The sequence below is a fragment of the Alosa pseudoharengus genome, unplaced genomic scaffold (genome assembly GCF_046254945.1).
Source record: "Alosa pseudoharengus isolate Yale_2024_CS ecotype anadromous, Long Island Sound unplaced genomic scaffold, YU_APseudo_1.1 YU_APseudo_1.1_scf_5, whole genome shotgun sequence".
Taxonomy (NCBI): Eukaryota; Metazoa; Chordata; class Actinopteri; order Clupeiformes; family Clupeidae; genus Alosa; species Alosa pseudoharengus.
The window spans coordinates 28,217,899-28,227,157 of NW_027468837.1; positions in this window are offsets into that span (position 1 = coordinate 28,217,899).

Sequence of the window (9,259 nt, forward strand, 5' to 3'; positions counted from 1 at the left end):
CAAAAAAGCATACACACAACAAGTAAACACACATAGACAGACATTTGCACATGCTTCATTTAGAAAAATACACTTTCAGGGTATTGTGTACATGCCTGGCAGTGAAAGACCTTTAAAAGTTAAGTATGCTGCATTTAATCGTGAGCCCCTGGGTAAACATGGAGGATGCACTGATCTCTCATTTCCACTGTAGTTTTTTTCTGATACACTTAATTAGCCCTTACTGTGTGTCCTTGTGCCACCCCATTCTCCACTATACACTGAGGCAGTAGGAAAAGGGATCTGCATGCTTGTTTGCAGATCATCTGTCTTGTAGACTGAGTGCATTTAAAAAGTCAAGTGACTGGCATTTACCAGGTGCCTTTATCTCAAGCGACATAATGAGACATTATCTCAACCACGGATCTTGAACTGGGTTAGACCAATTGCCATCATTGCCAATGCAACCCAATTTAAAAGACAGAAGCCACAGAATAAGGTCCTCATCATCAACACCTTACCAAATGGCACCCCTCACAGGAAATAAGTGCATTATTTGGAGCCAGAAGATTAACACAAGTACATGAGTGTGTGTGTGTGTGTGTGTGTGTGTGTGTGTGTGTGTGTGTGTGTGTGTGTGTGTGTGTGCACTCGCTACTGAACAATGCAAAGTGTTGTTTTGACTTTGAGACACAAAACGCCTGCCTGCATGAGTGGTGCTGTTATTGATGCTGTTATTTGGCCTGAGCTAGGCGTCTGCATGCATGGTCTCTAATCCCTCTTGTTTGAGAGAAGAGAATGAGGACTGATGAGAATGGAGGGGATGCTGAGCTCCTCCGAAAGCTTTAGTTTCAACAAAAGAAGGGACATGTTGCACCAACAACACAAACTTACATGGTCAATGGTAACTGCAACAGCTGAGTTGAGCTTTAGCCAGATTACAAACACAAAACTAAAGTGGAGTGGGTGTCTTACATGTCTCAGCAGTAACACAAAGCAAAATGACCAATGGGAGTCATTGGAGCCGTGTCCCACAGACAGCTCTCCTCTTTCCGTGGCCGGACATGTTTGAGCAGCTGTGTGGGTGGGCTGTCTAACGAGATGTGTGGATCATGCAAGACATTATAGACACGAGGGAGACATCTGCAATAAATAAAAGCTACAGTGAGGGATGGGTAAAAAAAATCAAAATGTATTTTAAAATAAAATAAAAATATAAAATAACCTAATCTCAAAATAAACTACAAAATACAGTAGGCATGCCATGTATCAAAATAAAATACAGTATTTTTGCATTTTGAAAATATTCTATTGAATCTATTCCTTCATCCTTCATCTGACTCCTGTTGATTAAGCGGACAGTGTAACAATTGTAATTGAGAGCACAGAAATGGCGTTGCTCATCGGTGCCGTTTTCTGCTCGCGCTCAGGGGCGGAGCCAGACATTGTAAACATTCGGGGCTTAGCCCATGTTTTTTTTTTTTTAAATAACCCCTTAAATAATGACTTCTAGTGAATTTTGTGTAAACTAATGGACACATTGAGACTTAAAAAATGTGAAACTAACATTCAACAGATTCAAGGTATCTGACTGGCACTACACTGTGTAAAATTATAGTTTTGGGTCTTTCAAGAGGCAATATCTGTTCATATCTGTTTAGCATGTACTTAGTTAATTAAGCGTTATGGTTTGTATATTATAGTATTTGTTTATTTTCATTAGGCTATTGTTTGATACGACATTATTGTTTATTATTGCTATTCTCTTTCCTCTTCCCTGATCTCATCTGTGTGACAAATATATAGAACATCTTATACTATAATATACATAATATTATGATATAATTACAGTATGGCCAGTCATCATGATACAAGGGTATTTTAGAAGGAATGCATTATCATCTTGACATAGGCGTTTCTAAATTATATTAATTTGTAATTTAGCAAGATTATTCATAGGTTTCATCAGGTCCCTTTACACAGGTGCATAAAATCAAGCACCTATTATGAATGCAGACTGCATGGTGCTTGATTAACACACTTATGGAAAGGGCCCTTTCCTCTCAATATATCATTGTAATGTTTTTTTTTTTTTTTTGTTAATAATTAGTTAGGCAGCCAAAACAACATAACATGACTTTTATATTTATGTGGACTCTTGGATTATAAGATCTGTGGTGATGGATAGGATATCAACAAGGTTTTAAGGTAGGCTAACAGTTAACATTCTTTTGTGCAACATATGACACTGAAAAGTTGACATGGGCAGATAACTGTTAATGGGTTTTTCTGACATTTCAAAACAGTGTAGCCTAATTTATTACAAGACGAGGATCACTTTGTTTTGGGAGCTGGAATTTCTTATTCTGCAGTAGGCTTAGCTAGCCTATGAGAGTACTGAATTAGCTTTTTCCGCCGACGAACGAGGACATTTAACGTTAACGTTAAGCATTTAGGGAGCTAGCCAAGTAGCCTAACGTTAGCCTGCCTAACTGACTGAAAGCTCTTAACGTGAAATCACCAACCTGAAACAACACCATCCGTCAGTTCACTGGGCGATGCTGTTGCTTGAACGGAGCTGGGTGGTCTTTTGAAAAACTTTCTAATATCCATAACGTTTCAACAACATGTAGCCTACACAAAGTGTTTTATCACAGACTGTAAAAGTGACAGACTTCTGACAGAGGCTTTTTGGAACACCGAAGCCATGACGTAGCGTTCAAGGCAGCATTTTCACTGGACCTAAACAAATCAATCTAACCATTGAAATCACCATAGCGGATAGCCCAGAGACCTGGCATAGATCGTGTAGCAAGTCAAATTATTTTTCAATATTGGGCTTTGAAAATAAGGGGTATATTTCCTCAGTAATAGAGCATTTGGTGACATTTATAGAGAAACCGAGGGGAAGTTATATTGGAAATAAGAGTGGCCGGGAATTTAAAACACTAAAAAAAGATTCGGGGCTTAAGCCCCCTAAGCCACCCCCTAGCTCCGCCACTGCTCGCGCTCACTTTGAAATGCCTCCTCGCTCTCTGTTTTTTTTTTCCAACCTGAAACACGTCATGGACTAAGGCTCGACCAGATTATCGACAGAAACTATTTTTCAGTTTCTGTATGGTCTCTATTCCTGTATCTCCGCTCATTTTCATTCTTTATACGCTCGCATAATTAAGTCAGCTAAATGATGCCATATAACCTGCCTGTTACATCTCATAGCCTAAATACTGTATCAGGTATATAAAGCAACCCAATGCAGTTCTATTACCTTAAAATAACGGCTTCATGTCCAGAATGCTTGATATGGCAGTGTGTAACGCTGTTGATCATTTTGAGCAATGTTGTGCAACCACATAATGGGTTTCATGTGTTCTGATTCAATAATCATGTTATTTTGCCTACTGATGATTCAAGTTCTCATGAATAAGTTGCCCAGTACAAGGACTGTTGAATACACCATAGTACTCATGAACATTGTCCAGCAACACTTCTCAAATGCCTTGTGTATCATTAGCTTTGGAGGACCCATGCACAGCGAAGGCAAACTTAAAAGTGAGGGGGAGCAAGTAATCATGTGGTTGAGTTAGTTGGTTGGTGTGAGAGACTGTATGGTGTGTGTGAGCAACCTACACACTACTCATCTTGCACTGGACCATGTACTGTACCTGAATCTCAAAAATTCTGATCACACCAAGTCTGGGCCAATTGCCTGCCACACACTTCCTGGAAGGCTTTTCAGCCAGAAGAAACATTTTTTGATGGACCATCACCTGCATTGTTTTAGTGTTCTTGTTTACGTGGACACTTCTTACACTTAGTGAACGAGCACATTAAAATGCTGAAGGATTTGTGCGTATGTTGAAGTTGAATACAGAGTTGCCCTGTTGGGCATAAACAAGATATTTAGTGCTGGAGTGAACATGAAAGGAGCAGAATATAACAGAAGATGCTGTTACTGACGCTGGAACAGAATTAAATACGCTGGCTGAAGAGCCTTTTGTGGCAGTCCATTACTAAATCAGCACCAGTCAAAGGCTACATTCATTGTTTTGCACTTTTATGATGTCATCACATCTCATTTAAGTTAACAAAAATATTTGGAAGTATAATTAAATTACAAAAATACACACCTATAAAGTATTTTGATACAAAATATGAAGCCATTTTCTTCAACCAATAAAATACAAATAACAAAATACTATTTTGTATTTAAAATCATAAATACAAAATAGTATATAATAGTATCATAAATACTGCCCATCCCTGGCTACAGTTCATGTTACAGGAACAGTTGGTAGAATGTCTTTGGTGTTTTTCTTGTTTTCCTTATTATTTCGTAAGTGTTCTCAAGTGTGTCTAGATCTATCTATCTATCTATCTATCTATCTATCTATCTATCTATCTATCTATCCATCCATCCATCCCCCTGTATCAATTAGGGGAGGGGAGGAGAGGAGCAGACCTCAGGCTGGAACTTTCAGTGTCTAATGCATTTTCCAAAACTGGGAAGCGAACATGATCCTGGGGGTGGGCGGTATTGATGTTTGGATGTGTGTGTGTAAAGACTCCTGCTGATTATGACTCAAAGGCTATCCCCTGGGTTCTGTGCAGAGCTGTTAAATGTGTTTGCCTCTAATCCACTCTCCTCCAGAGCATATGGAGGAACAGGTTCTCATAAATGCACTGAAGCCGTCTGTTAAACTGAGCTTTTACCCTTCCCAATGGACCTGATTTGTTCAGTAAGCTTCCGTGCTCTGAATGTCAGTTTCTGCTCTTTCTCTCTCTTGATCCCTCTCTTCCTCTCTTTACATGCTCTCTATCTCCCAATCTTTTTTTTCTTTTTCTTACTTGTTTTTGTTGTCATATCCCTCATCTTACCCCTTCTCTTGTTTAGCCATAATAGATGTGAAGGGTTAAGCAGTGCTACTGAATACAGATTCACACAAAAAAATCTATTTTGCTCTCACATACTCTTCTCTTCTTGCTACTTCTCTCCCCTTGTATTTGTTGTAATGGTTTCATGGGTTTCTCCACTGTGTGGGGCTGTGGGCTGATTTGAGTAATTGGAGCAATAAACTGTGACTAATTTAAATTATGCATTTACATATTTTGTACTTTATATTATGAAATATGTACTAATGTATCATGTTGTAAGGATGTCATTTGATTGCATGATTGATTAATTGTCCGTCTGTGTCGTATTTATTCTGTTAGTTCTACAGTGTTTCTGCATTTGTCGTTATTCTGCAGTTATCTGAGCCTGGGCCTTGGAGTGGTGGCATACCCCCCCCCACACCCTTCACTCTGCTACTTTCTCCTTCTCTCCTCACATCTCTATGACCGCCCCCTCCTCTCTTTTCCACGTGATTAGTGATTTACAATGCATGTGCTACTAAACACACAAATTAACACTAGGCTGGAACTTAGGCCATAGAATGTAAACCGGTGTTGTGCAATTAATTACTTACCAGTTTTGTTAAGGGTACATGAATAAAGCAACTTTCCGTGTTTGCTGGCACGTACTAATGTTACCTCACCTGCTGGAGCTGTGAAGAGTCAAGAGATAGCCTAGATTTCCTATTTGCTCTACAGAATGCACATGTAGACCTGTTGAAAGTTCAGTAAAAGTAAGCTATAGCCTTTTTTCCAAATATATTTTTTTGCACATAGTCCTCCTAATGTAAATATCTAAAGTATGTCCATTATTCTGAATTTAAAAGACGGTCTCTGTACTATTCATACAGCATCATATTCTAAAACAATGTCTCTATGATCATCATGTCTCTATGATAAAAATTCGTATCTTTATGTGGACATGAAGCTCAACCCCCCCCCCCCCCAAACTGAAATAACAACAGTGGTTTGGAGTTTTCTGAGGTGTAAAGGGTGTCAAAATAATCTTGTTGCAATGCACTTACACATTATTCACTGGTGTAGAATTGCAAGACATTAAAAAATTATATTCATTTTGCGATTAATCATGATTACATTTTTTTCTCACAAATGTTCTTAATATTATTATGGCACAGTGCATGTAGTGATACTCAGGGCCAGTGTGCTAAGCGATACTCAGGGCCAAGCGTGTGTGTGTGTGTGTGTGTGTGTGTGTGTGTGTGTGTGTGTGTGTGTGTAACAGTGTCAGTATCATGCCCTGAACTGTCCGTGCGGCGAGGCGTGCCATCGATGGAAAATCCCCGTGGACCCAGATGCTCCGCCGGACCGATGCGGGAGACCCATCGACTCACTCCGCTCACCTCCATCTGAACCTGCCCCCTGTAAAACACATTATGCAACCATGCATTGATTTCTACAGTGTCACTGTGTACCAACATGAACTTTACTTTTTTCCTTCATTGTCATTCTCTATTTCCCCAGCTTTCAACTGCACCCCTCTCTCTTTCCTTCTTTTTTGTCTTTTATTCCCTTTCTCTATCCACTGAATGTCGTTTTTCTTATTTCTAGCGTTTCCCTTGGTCAGGCTGTGAGGTCTGAGAGGTCTTGAGATGACCTCATCCATCCTCTCCTTTTAGCCTATCAGAGAGCCAGAGATGGAGGGAGATAGAACAGAGACTTTCTAATGAGAAATATGGCTGCCGAGTGGAGGGACTTATCCTGTTGGAGGACCCTCGACTGAGACTGAGCTTTCTGACACTGGGCTGTAGGTTTCACTCCCATGCCTTCCAGTCTTTTTTTTGTAATCAACATTTTTTATTAGAAAAGAATGAGATGTTACATTTACAGTCACATTTAACTTGAACATACACACCAATGCCTTCCAGTCTTGACATTCCAGTGTGTCCGGCAAATATTTAAGGCACCCTGGGTCATATGCAGCAGCTGCCTCCAAAACAAGCTGCCTCCATTTTTTTCAAAATAGGTACAGTGTCTTATCTTGGAGACCTTCATCTTTTCATATGTGAACATGTAAAGGTGATGTGGCTTGCCAAAAAGCTCCAGCTGTCTCATCAGTCCAAAAGACATTTCTTCATTTTAGCCAATTTCAGTCTAGCCTTTTTATGGTTTTCTTTCAGTGGAGTCCTCCAAGGGCCTGTACATACACTGATAAGAGGAAGCCAGCTCAAGAAGTTATTTATAAATGAAAACCAGCCAATGTGAGTCTGTGGACCAAGAGAGATGGCAAGGTAAGTCAGGGAGAGAGAGGACTGAGACGAGAGGAAGGGAGGAGAGGAAAGAGGAGAGGAAGGATGAGTAGAAAAGAGAGGGGGTAGCAGGGAGGAGAGGAAGGATGAGGAGAAAAGAGAGGGGGTAGCAGAAAGGTACGAGGAGTAAACAGAAAGAGGAGGGAGAGAGGTGTAGGAGCAGAGCTATGAAATGCAGGAGCAATGAAACACACAGGTGGGAAGGGAAGACCACTGAGCTGATGAAGCACACACACAGGCATGGGAGGGTAGAGAAAGCACAAGGAAGAAGGAGGGGGAGGCAAGAGTAAGACAGAAAGAAACAGATTACAGAGAAGGACATGGCAAAAGAAAGCAGAAGGTGGGAGATCAGTGAACAGAGGAGTGATGGGTAAGTTAAGGGCGGGCGGGTTGGGGGGTGGTGGGTGTTTTGGTTTGAAGGGATTGCAGGGGGCATAATTGGCAGTGCACACGCCAAACCCCCGTTCCCACCCGCCCACTCTATGTGGTTTGATAAATGCCACTTCCTCTATTAGAAGAATCAATCTAGCCATGGCCTTTCCTGGCCGTGCTTTAGCAGTGTTCTGCTTGCAGACAGGTTCATTTACCATCTCATTACAGCAGCCTCCACTCCTCCACACCACTCAATAGAGCTTCATTAAGAACATGGTGCGGAGAGCAGGCAGACACACGCACGCACGCGTGCACACACACACACACACACACACACACACACACACACAGGGCCGTTTCAAGGAATTTGGGGGCCCCAAGCAAAATGGACATGGAGCCCCCCCAGGGCTAGACATGAATGTTCCAGTCTGCTTTGATGCACAGAATTTATCGTGAGGTTTTCCTAACCCCCATTTGGTAAATAGATTATCACGGCCAAATAGTTAGTATAGCAGAGAAGCTATGCCACTTTCATCAAAACCTTTTACAAAGCTATAGCAATGTTATGTCATTAAATATGATAAACAGTGATTCTGGAACAGATCTGCGTCTTCCCTATCCCGTTAATAAACATATTACAGTATTTAACCATATTCCGTCCGTTCGGAAAAAAAAGTTGCGCTAACTGTTCTAGTTTGTTACAAGCAGCATGGGCCGTCAGGCAGGTAGTTAACATTTTTTTAGTTTTTTGCTAGCCTAGCCTTCCTGCTGCAACATTACACCATTTGTACAAGACAAGTAGAGCTCTTTTATCCAGTGTAATTTATCACTTACCACTACCATCCTCTTCCTTCCTCCTTATTCTTTTCTGGCTTCCGGACGCATAACTCTGCTTCATTATGACTGCCGAGGTTTTATATTTTCGCGGCAGCAGAGATCACGAACCTGGCTGGCTGGCTGGCTGCTGTCTACTGAGAGGGGCCCCCTTGAGGGGGATCCCGGTATTGCCGGTAACAGTGTCGTTGCACTTTACTGCATTGACTATCAAAGGGGCGCTCACAGTTTTTCGTTGCATTTTATTCTTAACCAGTCGTTGTCTTGGGGCCCCTGGCCAGCTCGGGGCACTGCACTGATGCTGGCCCAGGTCTGGCCAACATTGGTTAACAGTGTTGATAACAGGGAGGGCTAGCATGCTAATTAGTTGCTAGATCAGTGCTGGATAAGATAGTCTGCTAAACAACAAATAATGTAACATAAATTCTAACTGGACAGCTCCTACCTGTCGACAGCTGTTATGCTAACATGTCAAGAAAACAGCAGCCCAAATAGCTGCTGATTGTAAACCTGACCAGGCTCTGGTCTGGCTTTCTCTGCTGTTAGTCTGACATGCTAACGTGCTAACATGTCGACCCTGACCCTGAAAGTGGTATAATGGCCACCAGTCAAACCCCCCACTGGGAGACGACCTTGGGCTCAGCCTTGGGGTGTGACAGACAGAGCCAAGGTGGCTCTACTGATTGGTTTCATGCTCACACACAAGGACACACACCATTTCACAAACTTGTGTAAGATTGGATGTGTGTGTGTGTGTGTGTGTGTGTATGTGTGTGTGTGTGTGTGTGTGTGTGTGTGTGTGTGTGTGATAGAGAGAGAGAGAGCGTTATGAGGGGAAGGATGCTGTGGCACTGATATAACCATCAACAAGCGTGACAGCCTTGTCATAGAAGCCCTATCACCTAAACACCCCT